This window comes from Limulus polyphemus, unplaced genomic scaffold, assembly GCF_000517525.1.
Source record: "Limulus polyphemus unplaced genomic scaffold, Limulus_polyphemus-2.1.2 Scaffold7749, whole genome shotgun sequence".
NCBI classification, from domain to species: domain Eukaryota; kingdom Metazoa; phylum Arthropoda; class Merostomata; order Xiphosura; family Limulidae; genus Limulus; species Limulus polyphemus.
Window position 1 is genome coordinate 3,692 of NW_013673359.1, and position 19,140 is coordinate 22,831.

Here is a 19,140-nt window from a genome sequence, read left to right on the forward strand (position 1 = left end):
AAACTAAAGTAATCATTTCAACACAACTGTTGCTAGATGTATTAGATTTTTGCAATTATAGGGTCCATATTTTTATGTACAATTGAAAGAATATTTTTTTCTCCATGTGTGTGTGCCAATAGCACTTTAAGAATAATCTGATGATTTAAAATTCATTTGATCAATAAACTCGTCGTATTAAAACATTAGGGAATTTTTGGGTTTGAGAAATTGAGTTGTGGAACATTATAATGGGACTTTAGCCTTCACGTGTGAGAAGTCTGTAAAATGTATAATAACAGGTATCTACTGATGTTAAATTTTTATTTCAAATGTATTGTTATCGTTAGCTAATGTTTATATTTAAGTAAAATGTGGGTGACTAATGGAGCTCATTAGACCGTTTGTTATCTTACTTAACTCAGTTAACTTGTCACAAATAATATCTTGTAAAACTAGGAAAGAAAAACTACATTAATGAGATGCGAGACTTAATTTGTGGTAAGGAGTTCTTAAAGTATTACGGAAACGTGCCAGGATTTTTTGATGGTTTGTAGGACTTATTTTCAATAAACATGAGATGAAAAGTTTTGTAAAGATGACATTAACGAAAAGTATCTTATTCACATGTATAACTTGGAAAATTGTATTGAGTATTAATACTGAGCAGCTGAAGAATCCAAACATTGTTGTTTTTCGTTTCACTAAAAATCGGGTTTCGATACCCATGATGGATACAGCATAGATAAACCCACTGTGTAGCCTTGTGCTTAACAATAAAACAAACATGAAATATTGATAATTATTTTATTGCACACAAAAATGATTTAAAAAAAAACTTAGATTTCCAAAATGTTGCCAGTCATTTGAGGTGGGTAAAATGTTCACCCATTATCAGTTCTTCATTGTTTTAATTAAATTTTAGGATCATATAATTGTAGACTGAGGAACATTCTACATCGTTTAAACTTGTTGTGTGATACTGAAGACTGAAGAACAGTAAATTATGGATGGTTAGGGCACTTGACTCGCAATCTGAGGGTCGTGGGTTTGAATCCCCGTCACTCCAAACATGCTCACCCTTTCACCCGTGGGGGTGTTATAATGTGACGGTCAATCCCATTATTCATTGGAAAAAGAGTAGCACAAGAGTTGGCAGTGGGTGGTGATGACTAGCTGCTTCCCTCTAGTCTTACACTGCTAAATTAGGGATGGCTAGTGCAGATAGCCCTGGTGTAGCATTGTGTGAAATTCCAAACAAATTATAAATTCAAAGAAATCTGTACAATAAGTTAATGTTGAGAGACAGCAACAGCAAAGAGTGAACTGGATCTGTTTTCTAGAGATGTGTTGTTTTGAATATTTGGCCAATTGGTAAAAAAACAAAGTTGATAACTGAAAGAGGAAGCAAAACAAGTAAGAACTTTTTTTTTAGGCTTCTAATATAGTGTGATAAAAATGTGGGCCATAACTTTCGTGTAATCACAAAATAAGTTTAAAAAGTTCTTATCTTCATGTAGTAATTCAAGCAAAACTGCAGAAAATGTGCAATAACAAGTTTTATAAATTCTTGTTTTGTAATGTTTTTAATAACCAAATCCATGTGAAACTTCTAGAATAACATTGAATTATACCAACATATATTAAAGGTTTTTCATAAATTCATGATTACCGCTGTGTTATAAATATGATATAATTTTTTTATGGTTTTTGATATCTTTGGAGACACATTTATAATTATTATTATTGAACTATGTTTGACCAAACATCGTCAAAAATTAACTTTGGATAAACCAAATGTTCCTGTATGGTGGTATGTCACTTTGTTTTTTTATGACTCGTATATTAGTAGGAACCCTGTAGCTAACAGTCCAAGCCTTGCAAGCAATTTGGCACGTAAACAGTTCGGAACAATGTGTTTAAAAATCCAGTGAGATCCATATAGACCTCATTGATAATATTAGGCTTAAAATATAGCTAATACTTTACTAGTGGTAAAAGTAGATAGAGAATTTTTGTTGAAGTTATATTTAGTTAAGTACTTACATGACCAACAACACAAGTTTATCATCTTCCTGTCCATCTAACTCGTGTGACGTTTAAAACAATACATTATACTATTGTTTTGAAATATGAAACTTGTCATAATTCTACAACATATTTATTTTAAAACAAAAGTGTACTGTTGGAGTAAATCTAAAGTACGACTAGTATTTGTGTGAAACATTCATATATATATGATTTTTTCTTCCTTAAGACATTCTTTTTCTAAACTATTAAACCTAAGTAGTTATTTAACGACGAAATGTGGTGCTAATAACTGAGAATTTTTGTAATGAATTATGAGGTTTTACTAAATTTTCATAAAATGTTGAGTTATTTTGTAGTCTGGTGTTTTGAGGAAAAAAATTTTGATTTGAATATATTTAAAAAAAAAAAAGTGTTTTATATGCAGTTTTAACTCCGCTCAAGCCCACTGGTTGATGATAAATGTTATTAGTTGATTGTTGCAACACATCTTTAAAACAAAGGAAAGCTTAATTAATATTACCATTGAACATCATGCACTTAAAAAGTCTTTGTAACTCATATGAACTAGCCGAGAGAGAAAGAGAGAAATTTCAATGTTTTGGGGTTAAATTTACTTAAACATTAAAGATACTCTGACATTCAGTACAAATGTTTTATACCTATATAAATAAATACATGTGTATATGTATGTACCTGATTTTGTTATAAAGGTATCTAGTGAAAATAAATTGAAATATATAGACAAGCAATGACAGTAATCTTTATATTGTGCCTAAAGAAAAAAAAATCAATCATTAATTAACCTTACTGATATTATAAGGATGTGTTGTATGGGAGACATATTGTTTACTTTCTTGTTTTTTAAGATATTTTATTCTTGGGATCATTACTTAAAAGAAGTCACACAATAAGTTGTTGATGAAAGAGTTTGAAACTCCAAGATGTGATTGTAATATAACGATTTATTTTCCTTTGTAAGCACTATGACTTATTTCTTTCTTTAAAATCATTTTATGAAATAAAAAACATTCCTTTTCTGAAGACTACAATAAATTCGTTCTATTTATTAACATTTACACTCTTGGAAGCCCTCTAGCGGCATAGCGATAAGTCTGCTGGACTTATAATGTCAAGAACCAGATTTCGATACATACAGCACAGATACTCCAAATAATTTTCCAAAATAAGTCAAAAAAATTAAACTAGCGTTAAATTAAAAGATTAAAACAATTTACCAAACCTTCATGAAAACATTTAGAAATTAGTGTTAAAGTTTTATATTATGTATACTGTACTTTCATCAACAGTTTTGGTTAGCATTGTTAAATAAACAATTTTATAAGTGTGCACACTGAACTAACTTAAAATGTCGCAAAAATATTCGCTAAATCTGACTAAGTAGATGACTTTGTCTTTGGTATTACATTATTGACGTGTTTTATATTTCCAAGAAAATATTTTTTAGACTACAGGTAGCGCTGCATTACTAGTTGAAACAGGAATGTAAATACATAAGACACGATGTACACATAATTTTTAAGGAGTTGTGTAACTACAATGTATTCCTTTTTGTATTACAAATTTCTACTAAATGCTGTAGTTTTAAATGTGTACACAGTGTTTTCACTCCATACATTTTATTAGTGATTACTAGAAGCTCCAGGTTATAAGTGAACTAGACAGAAAAAGTGTGTAACAAGTATCATTTCTTACGATAACATGCAAGCAAACATCTGGTTACGAAATTTAGAATAATCTTTGGTTTTAATTTTTTTGTTTCAGGGCAAAACCACGTGATAGACCAAATTTTAGCGTTTAAAGTTCATAAATTTACTGCTGATTCACTTTGGGATGATGTTTTATGATTCACCAGTGAAACAGCGGATTTACAACGCTTTCGGTGTACATAGCAGATAGTCAAATTTGGATTAGCTATAAGAAAACATACACGCACATAGGTTTTATGAAAAAAATGGTTATTTTATAGAAATAAAACAGGATAAATTTGGCACTCTCGACAGCTATGATATAAGATATCAAAACGCTTATTAACAATATTTTTGTCATGCACAATAAGCTGTGTTGTGCCTATCACAATTGAGCCCCGAATTTTAGCTCTTGTGAGGATAAAAGTCCATTATAACTTATTTCAATAAATACAGAGTAAGAAGAAAGTGGAATTATTCCTGAACTTTGTTTAGATATTTGAGGCAACACACTTGTTAACTGTCAATAATATTCATTTAGATAATCCTAATCAGTATGGACTGGAGGTTAAGGAGCTCAATCGCGGCAAACATGCTCGCCCTTTCGGTCGTGGGGGCATTATAAGTGAAAGTCAATCCCACTATTCGTTTGTAAAGAACTGGCGGTGTTGACTTCTACAATTCAACAAGAATACATAAAATTCATAAGGCATTTTTTACCAATTTCCTTTTTCGTAACATCAAACGTAGTTAAAATTTGTTGTGTACATTAAACTTTCATAACTATTTTAAAATCAGTATTATTCAAGAACGTTTTATAACAGTCATACCATAATACTTATACTAAAGTCATTTTGTTTTATACCATTCCACTAACCTAATTTTGAGAACCAGTTTTCATAATTTACGTGCGAAATAATTATTACTTCACTACGATATTTATACACAATAAAAAAAAAATATCGCAATTTTAATACTTAACAATTACAACAGATGGCTCTTTCCAACAAGATGGAGCCGATTTTGATAAGTCAGATTTAAATATCTTCAACTCACTCTTTTTCTTTAGTTTATCATTATGTTAACGTATTATAGAACACTGATAACAGAATTGGAAAGATTCGTTAAAATTCAAGACATTTTATTAGCCCAAGATTGAAAAAGGTCAGTTTATTATCAGTGTTAGTTTTAGTTGTTAGATTGAAACGGGCTAACTTTTTTAGTGAAAGGGGTTTAAGTTTCAACTCCCGAAGTGAAGTTCAGACTTTAAATGTAATTTAACTTTAAGCCTAACTTAGTTTAGAAAATTATTTCTGAAAGCGTGGTGTTTGACGTAGCTTATGAATAATAAAGTTGTACACATATATATATTGGTGCTTAATGGTGTTGTTAAATACTATTAGCTGCGCCATTAAAACTTAAAATGTTTAATCTAATATGGTTGTCAGCCTTTAAGTTTAAAAATTAAATTAAACTTAGTTCTAAATTATTTGAATGTTATTGTTAAGCCTTAAGGGCTCTTAGTTGTTGTGTTTTGCATTTTTACGTGGTCAAGTTTTCTTAATAACAGCAAATAGTAATTGGTAATTAGTGAAATAATTTTGAGCAAAGCTTACTGTTGCTGATTGAAATACATTTTAATTTAATAAATCATTAACCAGCTTTTCATGGACGTTTTGTAACAGACATGCCATGATATTTCTATTTTAATTAATAAGACTGAAAATTTATCTTTGGAATATAATAATCTAAAAGTAACTGACAGGTCTAACCCATATCAATGGAAAATTGTTTGATTATTACTTTTGTTGTTGTTGTTGTTGTTGTCTGTTCTTTTGAGTTTAAGCGGCATTTTTGTAGTACTCTTTTTCCCAACCACCAGTTCATGGACCAGTGCTGGTCTGTTAAAATCACCTTACCAGTCTGTGGTAGTTCACAAAAACCATCAAAATACTGAGAAATATAATTTGCAATAGTTTTTCGTTGTACTTGCATTTTAATGGTCTGCATTTAATTGGACTAATTATACATTCTCACACTATAGAATGATTATGACACATAAACAACATTCATCACACATTAATCAAGATGCCATTTATGTATAAAACATTTACAGGTAGTAAGACTAAAACTAGTGGACACTAGTTTAAAGATATGGAAAAAGGCAGATGCAACTGTACTCGATGGATAAAAATATTGTTAACAGCAAAGGTACCCAATTGATGACACAATGCATTATAATCATTATAAGTGACATAGTTTCAAGATGTTAATTAGCTGTGCTCGTTAATATGTATATATTTTAAATTCTGATCTGTGCATGTAGCCTACTTTGGCCAGAAGCTAATATCAATAATATACAGACAACAAAGGGCCATCAATCTGGATCTCTGCAAACTGACCCTATAAGTCTTCTGTTTTATTTTTCAGGACATTATCTGTTACCCTTTTAAAGTGCTGGTTTCCACTACTACTGCCAGCAACTCATCCTCAAGTCAATCATCCTGTTAGAAAATCTCTTTTATTCATAGTTTATTAACAAAACTAATGTGATAAAATTATTTTCTTCTGGTACTAAGTTTATTCAACACCAGTTTTTGCACTTGTAAGTAAACTGATTAGAAACAAATCATAACACTATTAAAATTAATATCCTTAATGATGACTGGTGATATCCCAACATCGTAACAATCTAAATGAAAAGTTTACAAATAATTGATCTATTGTTAATGGTTGTAAAATTCTCTAGAATATGCTGTCTACACTTGTTCTTGTTCCCAGTATATGTAGTTCTTGGGTGTGTTGGTTTTCTCTCTTTAGATTTGATTTTTTATACCAACACTTATGCTTTTTTTTAACCTGTATTACTGCAAAAAAAATGTGTAAATACTGCAACCAATGAACAATGATGTACATAACAAGAACCTTTTAATATAATGGCAAGCTTTCTACAGCAATGTGATTTTAATCAGAGAACTTCCACATAGTTAAATATTTCAGAAGCCCAGAAAAACATAAGAAGGGAAGAAAAAGTCTTGTATGCTCTTATGGTATCTGTGCATTTATACATAATGTGACATGGGCATTTAGGTTATTCACATTTGTAAATATAGTTTCTTTGTGAACTTCATGTCAACATACTCGAAAGGTAGATTAAATAAAAATTACAAGTTAGTTATTAAAATTAAAAACATTGCACATTTTTTTCCTTATACCTGTTGGTATCATCACTAGTGAACCAAGAGAGAGGTATTCATACTTGACGATAATATCCACCTTGAATTTTACCATAATCTTGTCTTTTTTTTCTTCTTTTTTTTTTGAGGTTTGTAAAATTTAATCAAGTGACAAAGGAATTGGACCATCGTATACACGAAGTAGTTTTGTAGAATTTTAAACTCATGCTAAGATAAACAAGTTTGAACATTTATGTACTATAATATTAAAGGAGATCAAATTACTTACATACATATACTAAAATCACTGGGAAAACAACTTTAAAAACTTAAAGTAATGACTAAGAAATTATTCTACACATAAATAAAACTTCTAATTTTTCATTAAGCTACGTTCAGCACAATGTATTCAGAGCATTGAACTGAGGAATCATTGTTTTGTAATTGTTATACTTACCAGGATAACTGGTACAATAACAACTTTAGTGAATAACTCATGAATAGATTCATAATATTTGTCTTTTCCTACTCAAGAAATTAGGACATACGGTATATCTGAGTGATAAAACTCTTGAACTATTGTATCTTTCACAAAGACACACAGTAATTTTGATTTGTTTTAAAATTTTATACATAAAGGAGGTTTCATTAATGTTTATAAAATTATGTTCTTAGATAATTTTTGTTAAGGAGTTTGGAATTTCTGTTTGTACTGATGCTTTTTTTAAAGGAACGTGGATATTTCTGCCAGCTCACTTAAGCATAACTAAAACCCTTGTTAAAATTTGGTAAAAGATAAAGAAACATAAATATAAAACTAATATGATAATATAACAAGTCTGTGAGTCTAATAGGAAAATAACAATGAAACTTTACTTGAATTGTTGTTGCATAGAAGTGTAAAAGCATCATTATAATATTATGAAATTTTACCAGTTTGTTTTCTAAGAACATTATAGTTAAAGACAATTCATCGTGATTTATCCTGCTTTATCAAGCCTAATAATTAAATAAATCTGGTTCTTTATTTTGAACTGCAATACTTGTTTAAAACCTATCTAACAAGACACCACTTACATCTACTATTAGTGATTATAACATCATGCTCTACTGAAAACTAACAACCATAAATGTGTAGTGTATTTAAAGACTGAACTCTAAGCCTTTTGTTGTCTTTGTTAACTAATGGGTTTCTTTTTTCGTTCTCTAGAGAAGCAAGATTCTATTTAACTTTTAGGTCTAAACAGCAGAGTTAATGTACCCAATATCTTAACTCCTATTAATTAATTTAATTGGTAATCTGTTTTTTTAGTATTGATGAATTCTATATATATATATATATATATTTCTTTACATTAAACAATTCTAGGAACAGTCCTCTTATCCACCACGTTTTTATTGCTTTCTGTAACAACAAAACATCATTTTCTCAATACACTTCCACCAGATGTTTCAACAATGACAAAAGTTTATTTAACTCCCAGTTTTGTTTTACTCAAACCACTAGTCGACATTTATCCTCAGTTATTTCTAATTAAATCATAATGCAGAATAAAAAAAAAGTCATTTTTTCTCATATTTATTTACTTGAAGATTGTTAATCACACATCATTGCAGACACACACCTACTTGAAATTATTAAGATAAAAAATTACTGCAACAGGTGTTAAAGGTTTTATACCAGTACCTTTGTTTTCTTCCTTTCTTTCCTACCACTAGGGAATACCTAAATACACCAATGGATCAAGAATCTCATTGGAAGATATTCTTAGCAAAAACTTTAGCAGTTAACAAAGAGGTTCGTGGAGAACTACAAATTTGTTTGAGCAAAAACATTTAGGTGTAAACGACCGTCTTGTGCTTTTGTACAATATGTCACTAAACCGTTTTCGATGTTTAACACCTAAACATTAAGTCGGCTGCTGTCACATACGATACTTATATACATATCTTGACAACCTAAACATTTTTAAATCGCTGAAACATTCTACAATTCTCTAAGTAACTGTAGCACCTGGACTTCTATGTTTTAATGATATACCAGTTTTACCGTTTATGTTTTATGAACCTTGCAACATTACTTGTGGCACTAAAACACCACGAAGAGGTAATTACACAAAGTTAAATGTATAACAGTTAACCGGTATTGAACGATTGGGAATTGAATAAAAATGGGTAACTTCGTTAGTTATTAGACAACGTTTTGATTACCTCGTACACTTACTTCTTTGTCAGACTTTTATAAGATGATAGGTTGTCGTCTAATCACAAGTTGATAAAGCAGAAACAACTTTCCGAAACAAATATTCTGGTTTTATTTGGTACTAGTTATCTAGATCAAGGTAACGTGTGTTTTTAAGTATGCCATTACCGAAAGACGTATTAAAAATTAGGGCAAACGCCTATCATTTGTAATCTTAGAAGTTTTGATTCCGTGGAGTGGACATACGAGCTCTAATTACCTATAAAGGACCACGTGCTTTAAGGTCCTTTTGGTGTTTAAAGTGTTACCAGTTATATCTCATTAAAGTAGAGATTTTTGCTGAGTCATAAAAGCTAGCTTTGTTCCTGTTATTCGTGCGTTTGCAACTTTTAAAAGTACTTAAAATATGATACCTAAACAATACAACTATTAACGACAGTATGGTGTATATTGTGTTTGATCTTAGTGGCGTGATTGACAGACTGAATGTAACGATACATCAGACTTTGAAATGCCTGTTTTGGTCGTTTTACTTTGTCACTTATTTCAATGGCCTGGTGGCTAGAGGGCGCTCGACTCGTAATGAGCGGGTCACAGGTTCGAATCCTCGTCACCGAACATGCTCACTCTCTCAGCTTCGGGGGCGTTATGATGTTATGTGTTGGCAAAAGAGTAGCCCAAGAGTTGGCGGTGGGTAGTGTTGACTAGCTACCTTCCCTCTAGTCTATCACTGCTAAGTTATGGACGGCTAGTGCAGGTGGCCCTCGAGTAGCTTACGCGAAATTAAAAAAACAAAACTAACTAACTAAGGGCTGTCCGTGGCGTACTGATTAGCGTGTCGGGCTGTGTACCGTGAGGTCTATGGTTCATAGAGAGGAACATGCTTCACACTTTCAGCTGAAGGCACATTATACAAGTGATATTTATCCCGTTATTCGCTTCATAGAACTTTGTGACGGTGGATGCTATAGTGGCTGCTTTTCTTCTGGTCAGTACTTCAAAATTAGGGACGACTTTAGAGGTATCCAATTTGGCCGTTCAGCACAAGTGCCGTCCAGGTGAAAATTCCAATTCCAGGTATTTTTAAATGATCAGACTGTGATCAGAATAATAGCTGGCAACTTTTCAAAATTGGAATAACTTTGTCCGTTTTGTTGTTGTTTTCACTGATTTCGTTACATTTTAAGCTTTTACTCGACATTTTATTTAGTTTTTCTCACATTTTGGCCACTTGGAAATATAGTAGAGCTATTTATACACTATTAGTAATTCAGTAAAAGATGACGCCACCTATTGACATCTAAAAGAAACATACATATAACAAAAGAAATTGGTTGTCCTTAGCATTTTGGGCCGGGCGTGGCCCGTTGGTTAGTGTGCTGATTTGTGAATCCGAGTGTTCGTGGTTTGCGTTCTCGTTGATGTTGCCGTAAAAACGCGCTCCGCACTTTGGGACATTACAGGAGTGACGGCCAAATCGAGCTATTCGATCAGAGTAGCCCAAGAATTAGCGGCCTGGCATGGCCAGGTTGTTAATGGGATTGACTCGTAATCTGCTCGCCCTTTCAGTTGTGGGGACGTTATAATGGTTCGGTCAATTCCACTATTCGTTGGTAAAAGAGTAGCCCAAGAGTTAGCGGTGGGTAGTGATGACTAGTGTTTCACTGCTAAATTACGGAGGGCTAGCGCAGATAGCTCTCGTGTAGCTTTGCATGAAATTCAAAACAAACAAACAAAGCTAGCTTAGGAATTTGGTTATTGGATTGACATTAGAGTTGTCAGAAAAGCAAAATCACATTTTCTGATGTTCTCAAACAATTATAAGTGCGGTGTTTTATTCAAGTTTAAATGTTTTATGTCATGATTCTAACTTAGATTTAATTGTTTGTTGTTCAGCACAAAGTATCGCGAGTATCGAAACCCGACTTTTAGCGTTATAAGCCTTCAGATTTATCCCTGAGCCACCGTGGGGGGTGCATCAAAAGTTAATGGATTTATAAAAATAAGGCTCTTGATAACCAGAGCGTTGTTCCAAAGCTCAAGGTAGCGATATGTTGGTAAACGCGCTCTACACTTTCACCTGTGAAAGTCTCAGTGCCGCTGTACGGTTTAGGGTAGTCACGTATGCGGCGGGTGCTGCTGACCTGTTGCCAATTCTCTGATAATTCTGACCTGTCCATTTAGCCCACATGTCCATCACTGTCGCATAAGGTCCCATTAATCAAAGGGTGAATTGGGTCAAAGCAATATCTAATTTCCGAAAGAGATCGGGTTGTTTATAGGTCACCTTACCTTGAGTGTGTTAGAAGTGCGCGTTTTCTCCGTGTTGTATGTAATAGCATATAATGACTGTGGAAATTGAGATCTAGGACTTATTGCGCACGTGTTTTCTTACGGTAAAAACCAATCTTGTTTCGTATAAGTTTTATACATACCCGTACCTGCTTATTTTTTTCATTTAATTAGGAAGTTTTAATTTTTTTTCGATTTGGCTTTATAAAAATGGTTACAAACAAAAGTATATTAGTGGAAACTACTTAAAAGAAGGCTTAAGTGAAGTACTGATATTTTTTTAACGCATCTTTGAAGCACGTTCGACAATGACGTTTTAATGCGTGAGTGCAAGACTTCACGTGCTAAAAGACCAATTCTTGTCCTCAAACAATCTTCAAAACATCAAAAAGTCCGTTACAGTCGTCAGGTGAGTGTTTACTGGACATGTTGTCTTGATTTTTACTTCGTAAAATATCTCCAGCGATTAGTTAAGATGGATTTTCTTTTATTTCTTGACACAGCCACACAACCTTGATGTTTTATTTGGTTATTTTTGTTTGATACACTGAGAAAGTGGATACGCCATTTTATTCGAATAAACGCAGCTTTACAACACCTTGTACCTACTTAGTTGTTCTGTGTGGTGGCTTACACTTTCCACTGCACGTGAGGAATTAGCTTATGAAAAACAGCATAATTTTCGCTTAATGACAACAAGCCCCCCCCCCTTTAGTGACTCAGCTGTAAGTCTCTGGACATAACGACGCTAAAGATCGGGTTTCGATACCAGTAGTGGAGGACACAATACAAATAACCCATTGTTTAGCTTTGCGCTTAACAACAACAACAAAGAAATATGAATGATAACAAAACTTTATGTGAGAACTAGTTACATACAGAGACGTAGTTGCTATCTTAACAGTGAGGTCCGGCAATCTGAGGGTCGCAGGTTCGAATCCCCGTCCCACCAAACATGCTCGCCCTTTCAGCCGTGGGGGCGTTATAATGTGACGGTCAATCCCACTATTCGTTGGTAAAAGAGTAGCCCAAGAGTTGGCGGTGGGTGGTGATGACTAGCTGCCTTCCCTCTAGTCTTACTCTGCTAAATTAGGGACGGCTAACGCTGATAGCCCTCGTGTAGCTTTGCGCGAAATTCAAAACAAACCAAACTTAACAGTGACCATTGAGTTAAAAACTGAAACATCGCAGTTATACACAAATCCCCATTCCCCTTTCAAAGGGGCACTTCGCTACCGGGTCAAAATCGGGGGTAGGTGCCCCCAGGATTCGCCGCTTATTTTTTGTTATGTGTATTCCCATCATTCTGGGGAAAAAAATATTTATAGAAATAGAACATATAAAGTGTGGGGGGGGGGGTAGTGATCGGTGGAATTACCATCAACAACCTAGGATATGCAGATGACACAATACTACTGACTCTAAGTGTATCAGATCTACAAGAGTAAAAGAAAAGGGAATGAAGATGATTACTAAAAAAAAGCCGAAATCAATGGTAGTAACTAGAATCAATCTAACTAGAGAGAGAGAACGTCAACTGAACAATTTTATATACCTAGGATACGTGACCACCGAAGATGGTGATAGCCAAGTATAAATTCAGAGAAGAGAAGAAATAGTTAGGAGAACATTTAACAATATGTCAAAAAATATTAACGTGACAACATGGACGATACCAGTCAAATGCTACGTTTAGTAAACTCTACTATATGGTGCTGAACTGTGGACAATATCCAAAACGATTGGTTAAAAGATTGAGCCATTTGAACTGTGGATCTGTAGGAGAATACTGAAAATATCATGGATAGAACATAAGACAAATGTGGATCTATAGGAGAGTACTGAAAATATCTTGGATAGAACATAAGACAAATGTGGATCTATAGGAGAGTATTGAACATATCTTGGACAGAACATAAGACAAATGTGGCTTATGTTCTATACAAGATATTTTCAGTACTCTCCTATAGATACAAATGTGGATCTATAGGAGAGTACTGAAAATATCATGGATAGAACATAAGACAAATGTGGATCTATAGGAGAGTACTGAAAATATCTTGTATAGAACATAAGACAAGTGAATAAGTATTAGAAATGATGAAAACTAAACGCATAATATTATCAAGAAAAGAAAATGCGGGTATTTTGGACATATAATTAGAAGAAATGGAATACAAAGACTGTTGCTAGAAGGGGAAGAGGCAGACCAAGAAATATGTAGATGGATAACATAAAAGATTGGTTAGGAACATCATACAGTAAATGTGTTAGAATGGAGGAAAGAAGAGAACAATGGAGCTTCATGACTTCGAGTAGATGACACATGATGATACCATTTAGAATTAAAATAGCTGACCGAGTTAACGTTCTCGAAAAATCAAAAACCGTCCAGGACCCATTGCCGTTAAAACGCGCTCCGCACTTTGTGACCGTAGATACGCTATAAAAATGACGATCAAAGCTGACTGTTCGTTCTTAAAAGTTCAAGAGTTGGCAGTTGGTGCCCTGGATAATTTGACTTTTACGACAATAAGTGCTGTTGACTAGCTAGCTGCCTTTCCTCTAGTCTTTCAGTTCAAAAAATAAAAAAAACCTACGGCAATGCATAAATAGCTCTCGTGAAACTTTGCTCAAAATTGTGGAACAAACGAAATTAGTGTTGTGAATTAAAAGTGTTTGTATTTATTGCAAGCTGCTAAGGAATAGCAGCCAGTCAGCACTGCCTTGCCACCCACAGCTTAAAGAACGGGGAATAATTTGTGGTATCGCACGGATTCAAACCCGGATCGTCATCTCTGAAATCCAGAGATCTATACCACACAGCGATAAAGTGGTTTTAAAAACTAAAATAAACAACAACCCTAAGGATCGCACACTTTCGAAGTATAGTATCTTCTTTCTGAGGAGATAAAGGGAGTTTTTTAGTAAAAAACAAACTTTTGATATTCATATAGGAGGTGCTAGAGGTTATGTACGTTAAATATGAAAACTGTAAGATGAAAAGAAGGATTTGTAATGTTAGAGTGAAAATCACCTTGCATTCAGTTTGACCCATTAAAGGTTACGAAAATTCACAGACAAATCTTTAGTATAAATAATTTATTAAAATTCAGATTTGTGTGTGTGTGTGTCTGTCTGTTACCAAATTTCATTAAGATACACTTAATAAATGTTGGGTTCACAGTATGTATAACTTCATGGTTTTACAAGGTTGATCAAATAAACCGACCATTTGACAAAGGGTTGATCGAGCAGCTATCATCCAATATCCAATGGATGTATCCCACAATGATACTTTGATAGCTTGAAAAGATCAGGACATTCAATGATCAGATAGGGTTTCACCATTTGGAAAGGCAGTCTGTCTGTGTTGTAGGCCTGGGTAATAAGATGTGATTAAATCAAATTCATGGAACACTATTATTTAACTTGCTATCATTCCATCTGGGTTTTTAAAGTTCACCAATAACTTCAGGACACATAATCCATTTCAGAAGTGAACTTTATACCATTCAATTATTGCTAAAATCGTTTTATGAAGATAAAAACTGCAAGCAGTTCCTTTTTTTTTTGATGTACGGATTCTTCATTTGGGAGCCATCACTAGCATACACAAGTATATGTTCTACTCCATCCTGCAATAGCAATAACACTGTTTTGATTCCGCTATCTCTGGTATAGCCATCTAGCAGAAATTCACAATCCTGTCATGAATATGTCAAAACCAGGGCTTCTACTAAAGCACACTTCAGGGACCGGAATTCTTGCTCACATTTCTCTGTGTCAGTAAGAGTTGATTATGGTGAGGAGATCTTTGTGAAGTTGGTCACAAATCTTAAGGAATAAGACGAGACATAAAGGAAACTGTGGACTTGTTAGGTCAAAGGTTGAGGCCAATTTTTCACCACTTCTATTTTAGCAGAATCCGTAGAGATATCTTCTTTAACCTCATTATTACTTAGAAATTTCATATGAACATATTTTGCTATTTTCAGTTTCAAGCCTGACTTTTTTTATCCACTGGAATACATTTTTCTGGCTCTCAGCGACAGACTCAGACGTGCCACCAAATACCAAGATGTTGTCAACATAAATCTGACACTTCTTCTTTTGCAGCCCCTTCAGTGTAAGCTCCATTAGTCTCTCGAAAGTGGTGGGCACATTACGCAGGCTGAAAGACATGACGTGAACCATGTACAAGTAATTTCTTATGCTAAAACGCAGTCTTATATCTCTTTTTGTCATCCTGATTGACTTGCCAATATATGGATGACAGGTCTAACATGTTATACCAACAGGCCCCACCATTGGTAAAAGCCATTTGTCCAGGAGAGTACTTTTACTAGACTCAGTAACTCAGACAACCATCTTCCCCTAGTGTGAAAAATGCCATTTCCTTAACTATATGAAACCTTTTGAAACTTAGTCACACAAGAGTAGGAGTAAAGAGCAGTAAGCACCTCAGTAGATATACTAGACTCCACAATATGGTATCTCGTAGTCACGGCATCAACATTTTATCCTTCCTATGCACACTGTGGTATGTGCAGTTAAGAATGAGTTAACATTTGAGCTATCAACTAGGTCTGTTTAATAACCAGAGATTTAATCAAATTAAATAATGTTAAATCGTGATGGTAAGTGGAACAATGAGACTAGACATGATGTGAAATGGAAGGTGAACAATCTCTATTATTATGCTTAACGCAAACACGGTGTGTGCACTTGCTTTTAATTTCACGAAACTGCCACTTTTATTGGATTCTCTCAACTGTTTCTCCTTCAGGATTCTGTTCCAGACTGTCTGAATTCAACGTTCCTCAGTTCACAAGAAATTTGGCATTTCCCCAAAGCAACTAGCGCTACTCGTCTAACTGGTCATTCTCTCTATAACAATGCTGAGATCGTAACTTCTAGATACCACATGAACGACCATTGGAGAACACTACTGTTGATATCCATGCACAACGTGCGGTATTGCAGTAATATCCTCCTTTCCTCTAGGGCAGAACAAGTATTATCCATTCAAGAATAACAAAGGAGCAAAGGCAGCTAGAACGAAATAAACTTAACATCTTTCTGGATCACATGTTATGTGAAACCTGCACATATACAGAAGAAAGAATAGACTTAGAATAAATACTATAGTACTGAAAGACGGTAGAAACGCAAAGCACAATCGTATATCACAATTATATCAAGTTCGAATGGTAATTTTAAAAATATAGCAAATAATTCCACGTGTAATCGGTGCCAATCCATTAATCTCAAAAGTAAAACGTATTAAATAAGAAAGGTGAACACACACACACATAGGTATTCCCCTTTCTTTCTTTACAGTTGATATATTTACACGTCAGATAATATATGCGTGATTTAACATAATTTGTCATTTACGTATAATTATTGGCATTTAAATGTTTTTTCTGTAATCTAATCGGCTAGATAATAATAATAATCACTGATGTCCTTTTAAGTACACATCTCCCTTAGAGCTGATTTACCCACATTCCATGCCTTTAAAGGTATCGTTTTTACTTTTAGTATTCTTTTAGAAGGTACGAAATAAATAAACGAGGGGGTTCCCGCAGGTCAAGTATATCGTAGACGAACCTGCCTGCGAGCCTCGTTTCGGACGTTACTGACCTTGAATCTGTAACTTGACTTATCTGTCTCCACGAGCAAGCTAGACGTCTTCCTCCGAGGTGTATTACACTTTTTTCTTTCTTTTTTTTGACTCCCAGAATCAAATTAGGACACAGTTATTTAGTAGAAAAAGGGGGTAGATTCGCCAACATTCTTGTTCGCAATCGCTGTCCCACCTCTCGAACTGTACTCCAAGCAGCTGTTGTTGTTTTTAAACGTGCATGGCCTCCGCACTTTGTGCCCCGCAGACAGTCGGTGTTACGTACGAGTTCGAGGGTATGTACCCACCTGTATTCCTTGATTTCCTCCCTCTAAGCCGTTGTCATCTGACGTGAACAAGTAGTTTGTTAGTTGGCCGGCCAGTCTCTCGTGTTTTGCAGGTCTGACACTAGTTTGTGTGTAAGGTTTAACGCCATATTTGTGGATGTGACGTACAGCTTCCAATTGTTAAAGTTTGTGGAAGAAATATAAAACGGATTTTCTTCACGAAACTTCACGTGGTAAGTTAAAAGTTTCCTTCATTACTCGCCTGTGTATTTCTGAGATTTCAGGACTGTAGTATTAGTAATATAAATTATTTTTGTGTATACCATATTTGTAACATATTTCCACCGATGTCACGATAACTGATAGCGAGTTTTTCAACTGAGTGTTTCCGGTTAAACAGTGTTAAACATCAACACATTATAGATTTATATAATTAATAATTTTATCTTTAAATAAATTAGTTCAGTAGTTACTTCCAGAGTTTTGAAACGTCTCGGCATCTGAAACAGTAGACTGGTGCTTCTTTAACCTCGTAATCTTAGTACGACAGTTCGACGAATGTATATATTTTTTTTGATTTTATTAATTAAAATAGTGCTTCTTCATTGTCGCCCCCTACCCTATTCAACGTCAAAAATAGATTCGAAATTATGTTATGATCATTTTAAATGATTGCGTTTTAAAACAAGTTATGGTTTTCTGATAAAACCAGCGTATTAGTTTTCCATAATTCTCATGACGTCATGGCCTCATGTTAACGTTTCGAAGAACCTTAGCTAAATACACCAACGTTGAATCTAGTGGATAAGTCCTTACTTATTAATGATATAACTATAATGTTCAAAATGTTGCCTTCTAGCGGACTGAAATATGTTTAGACACTTTATTTATGCACAAGCTAAAAATGAAAATTACAAACAAAATTTACTTGAAGCCCTGTTTAAATGAGCTAAAACCTGTAAAACCGAAACGGTCATTTTAAATTGCCACGTATTGATAAACCTGTAAAACCGAAACGATCATTTTAAATTGACACACATTGATAAACCTGTAAAACCGAAACGACCAGTTTAAATTGACACACATTGATAAACCTGCAAAGCGTACAGCGATAACGCTGTAAAACCGAAACGATTATTTGTATGTCATTTGGCGTACAACGATAACGCTGTAAAACCGAAACGTTTATTCACGTAATTAGCAAACGATGATAACCTCTAAAACCGAAACGTTTGTTTACATGTAAGTTAGGTGATATAATGAAGGTGTAAAATGAAATGTTTACTTACGTGTAACTTAGCAGATATTGTTATAGCTAGATAACCGAACCGTTAGGAGATATTGATACACCAGTAAAACCGAAACGATAATTTGTGTGAAATGTTAAGCTTTTTTCTCTCTTTAGATCACCTGATTCCGCCACCAATTGGCCTAGCATGGCTAGGTAGTTAGGGCGCTCGACTTGCAATTTGCGGGTTCGAGTCCCCGTCCCACCAAACATGCTCGCCCTTTCAGTTTCAGCCGTGGGGGTGTTATAATGTGCGGTCAATCTCAGTATTCGTTGGTAAAAGAGTTGGTGGTGAATGATGATGACTAGTCTTTCACTGCTAAGTTAGGCACGGATAGTGTAGGACAGCCCTCGTGCAACTTTGCGCGAAATTCAGAACAAACAAAGAAACCTGAAATCAAACCTTATTATGAAATCTGTATGTTTGGACTGCATAAGGATCCTATAGTATTGATAAAATCGATAAATTGAACGCGGCGTGTATTTATGTTTGAGCCACTTTGCTCTCTTTGTCTGACTGTAGATTAAAACACCACGTAAAGTTTAAAC

General features: G+C 34.1%; 1 long non-coding RNA gene across 1 annotated transcript; it reads right to left on the bottom strand.

Moving 5' to 3' along the window:
• Window positions 1-15,382: 15,382 nt before the first annotated feature.
• LOC111089884 lies at window positions 15,383-17,246 on the bottom strand. The gene is made up of 2 exons (XR_002614043.1): window positions 17,037-17,246; window positions 15,383-16,492 (listed from the first exon to the last, which is right to left on the bottom strand). It is a non-coding gene; the product is annotated as an uncharacterized LOC111089884 (long non-coding RNA).
• Window positions 17,247-19,140: the final 1,894 nt, after the last annotated feature.